Source organism: Lissotriton helveticus, chromosome 2_1, assembly GCF_964261635.1.
Source record: "Lissotriton helveticus chromosome 2_1, aLisHel1.1, whole genome shotgun sequence".
NCBI classification, from domain to species: Eukaryota; Metazoa; Chordata; class Amphibia; order Caudata; family Salamandridae; genus Lissotriton; species Lissotriton helveticus.
In genome coordinates, this window is record NC_136059.1 from 41,334,675 (window position 1) to 41,339,011 (window position 4,337).

Below are 4,337 nucleotides of genomic sequence, written 5' to 3' on the forward strand. Positions count from 1 at the left end.
GTAGGCCTATCTGGGTCCGGCTGATTAGCAGGATCAGGATCAAAACCACTTTTATTCGATTATTAAAAATCATAAAAGTTTGCTATACAAAATACAAAACAATGCCAGATTTGCATAGATTCACAATAAAAACAGTTTAAAAACAATTACACATTAAAATCAATTTATCATTTTCATTATAACTTAATGCATCAGGTGATACGGCGCAGTTGGGGCCGCCAATCTAAGTTTCCTGCAGCGAATAGATGCAACAAGGAAATTTGCTACACTAAACATAATCACAGGGAATTCCATAAGTTGTAAATAGAGTAATGCTGGTTTAGTCTGTAAAAAACCCTGGTCTTTTATTAGTGGAAAAATAAACTTTTTTTCTGCCTCCTGTATAGAAAGAACAAAAGAATATAAAATGCATTGTATCTTGAAGTGAGTGGCCGTCACACTGACAAGGGGCAGCATCCTCAGGCCTACACCACCCTTTGGATTCACTTAATAACAAATAGATCTGATTGAATCGGAATCTCGTTAACAACCATCGGTGAAAAGGGATCGTTACAGTAGTGAGGTATGGTTGAATAGATAAAGACGAAATAAGCAGGTAATGAGCCCTTACCATGGGTTTTCTTAATTGTACCGATTCCCGCTCCTGCTCTCTAACCTTAACAAAATTAGTTTTGACCAAGGTTAGGTCGGCTTTCATCAGGACCTCTGGGTTTGTGAAGATCTCTGGGCGCCCCAATTCCCGGGATGTTGTTTTAAAGAAGGATAGCCACTGGATTTCCTTTGCTTTCTCTAGTTTCATACAGTCCCTTAAAATCTTATGGTTAAGAGAAAGATTAGGGTTCAACCAGGTTTTGATCCATAGTAAAATAGGGGCCATACTTGTTATATATGAGATGTAGCCCTTGCCTAGCTCGAGGTGGACCGCAAAGGTAGCCGTTGATTGGGGAAGGGCTAGGAGGGCACGGAGGAATTTATTTTCCTCTTTCTGGATGGACTCAGATTGTTTATAGCCCCATATTGCAGCCCCATACCTTGCTATTGAGATGGTTTTTGCTTTATAAATGGATAAAATTGCTTCACACGGTTTTCCCCCTAACCGCTTAGCAAAGCCTAATATTGCAGTGGACGATCTTCTCACAGCATTTACTTTAGCAGTAAGTTGGGGAACCCAAGTACCTTTATTGTCGAAAAACGACCCCCAAATACGTAAAGACTTTCACTATAAAAATCGGACAATCATTACAATAAAATGGTTTAATACTGTTCTTTCTCAAGCCCAGTGACATAACATGCGATTTTCCATTATTAATCACTAGGTCCAGTGATTTCATAAAGTCCCCAAAGGAGTTTAACAGTCTTTGTAGCCCTAATGGGGTCCGTGCCAATAAAACTGCATCATCCGCGTATAGGAGTACTGGGATGGACGTTCCTCCCATACGCGGTATATCAGGTGTCGCCTTTACCAGTGTATCTTCCAGGGTATTTATATATAAAGTAAATAGCATAGGGGCCAATATGCACCCTTGCCGCACCCCTCTGCCTGATTTAAACCCTGATGTACAATTCCCTTCTTGTGTCATCCTTATTGATGCGTGCAGATCCCTGTTAAGCTCAGCCGGAAAATATACCAATGGCCGATCAATCCCTAGGTTCAGGAGCATGGTCCACAGCCTTGACCTATTGACTAGGTCAAAGGCCGTGGACAAGTCCATGAATCCCAAGAAGATTGAGCCCTTGGTAGCAACCGTATATTTATTTATTATTAGATGTAAATTGAGGCACTGGTCCTCCGTTCCTCCAGATCTAATCATACTGGGCATTAGATAGGATATCTTTCTCAGAGACCCAGTCTGCTATTTTGGCTTAGATGACTTTCCCTAAGATTTTAATAGAGGAGTCTAGTAGAGATATGGGCCTGTAGCACCTAGGATCCCCCTTTGGCCCTTTTTAAACACAGGGATGATAATTGAACACGGCCATGATGCCGGAGACCCACTTGCAGCTGATGAATTAAAAACATTTGTTAGTATTTTGGCCCAATATTTGGGGTTGGCTTTGTACAGGTCGGAGGGGACACCGTCATGGCCGGGGGCCTTATGTCCAGCCGTACCCTCTATCGCCTTCTCAACCTCCTCAACCTCTTCTACAGAAAATGTCAATGGCAGCCGTGCAGGGTCGGTAATGGGGGCCTCAAAGGTTTCAAGCTCTATGTTACTACAATAGATTGATTCAAAATGACTTAGCCAGTCCTTCTCTGAGATGTTAACTTCTAGCATGGAATTCTCTGTGCCGGTGAACAGCGGACTGTTAACAATGGCCCAAAATTTAGAGCTATCCCTCATTGTTGCCTTGTCCATCAGCGCTACCCAGGCCTCCTTTTTAATTTCATTTTTACGTGCCTGCTCTATGGATTTATACTCTTTCCTGAGCCATGTGACTTGCAATTTATCCCTAGGTTTCTTTTTAAGGGCCTTCATGAGCAGGTTATGAGGTCTAGAGCACTTATGGTCAAACCAACCCTCTGCTGGATTTGCTTTAGACCGGGTATTAACTGTAAGCTCTTTGGCCACTTGAAGACAAATTGCTTCGTAGGAAGCAATTATGTCCATCCCATGTCTTAAAGGATCAGCACATATTTTAAGTTCAGCGCCAACCTTCATGCTAATAGTGTTAAAAAAGTCTACGGGGGTAACTTTATTCCATTTTAGTCTCCTTCCTTGATCTTTAACTTTTACCTCAATTACGGCTTCTGTAGTGGCCACTTTATTAAAAAAAGAAATACCATTATCCAGCTCTAGTACTACCGGATTATGGTCACTAAAAGTTGAGAATACAGCATTATAGAAGATTACAAAACTTAAGAGTCCCGGAGATATTAATATATAATCTATTATTGATTCGCTATCCCTAGCTCTGTACGTTACGACACGGTCACTCCTGTCAAAAAACCCAGACTCAAACAAATCAGTGTTTGAAAGGAGATCCTCCAGAGCTTCCCCCTTAGAGCTATGTTCAAAGTGTTGGGGAGATGAATTAACGGGACCTTCGTTATCTCCAAACTGGCAATTTAAATTACATAAATGAACATTAAAATTGCCCATCAAAACATAATAAGCAAAAGTGGTTTGATTTTCCTTATATAATAAAAAAAAATTGACAGTGATAGGAGATGCTCATTAGGGCACTCACCTTGCATGGAGTTGTAAAAATTAATGAGTAGTAATTTAATGTTGTTTGATAGACTAACTTCCACTATTATGTAATTAGGGGAGAAGGAATCCAACATTTTACATGTGCCTGCTATGTTTACTGAGACCAGGAGCATAAGCCCCCTCTATCTCTCCCTGCCGTCGAACTGCGAGCAGGTACAGAATATGATGTATAACCAGTGACCCAAAAGTCACACACTCTATCCCAAGTCTCCTGTAGGGCTACAATATCGTATTGTTTCACAAATTTTAGCCAGACATTATCGTCCCTTTTTGTACGTAGCCCTGCAATGTTCCAACTTATCAATTTTACCGACTCCCCTGTCCCCTCAATGTTGCTTGCTGTGTTTTGTAGTATATTTTGGGGCATACTATCAGGGCCAGCCAGTCAATCGATCTCCCCCACTTGGGACAAAGGGGAAAATTGATTGGATAAAGCCAAGGCCTCCCTATTCTCCTTTCTTTATGCATTATGAGGCTTAGGTAGTAACCCCGTTTTTTGGGTTACCCAGCTTGGTTGATGCTCTGTAACCGAATAGACAGGGGTGTTTATGGTATGCCACTTTAAATCATTAGTGCTCCCAACCAGGCGTACCTTCTCACCCGTGTTACCGGGTCTAGCACGTGGATAAAAATAACCCAATGGCATAGCTCTAATACCTCCAACCTCATTGTTTATTTTTGAGGCATCCCAGAAAAGGTGAGTCGCCTCATTGGATTTGTTAAAATGTACAATGAGGCAAACCCCCATCAGGTGTTTTTTAGTATGATCCAGCCACCCTACCCGTCTGCCCAAATTTATACTAGAGGAAATCCTTTTATCCCCGTGCAGTTTTCATTACACCAGTTCTTTATATTTTGTTTCTGAGGATTCTACCTCTCCATCTTCCAAAGGGGGGACATTAACTAATATTGCGACAAAGGGGGTGGCTTCGGGGGGGGGATTAATCTGGGTCTGGCTGATTAGCACTAAATCGTCTGCATAGAATAAATTGGACAGCTGGAAGCCCCCTAGTTTAGGAGCGTGAGAGTTGTTTTCGTTTACAATGATTGATAGTTCGGCCATAAAAAGGTTGAATAGGGTTGGCGCTAACACGCATCCTTACTTTACTCCTGTGATGGTTGGGA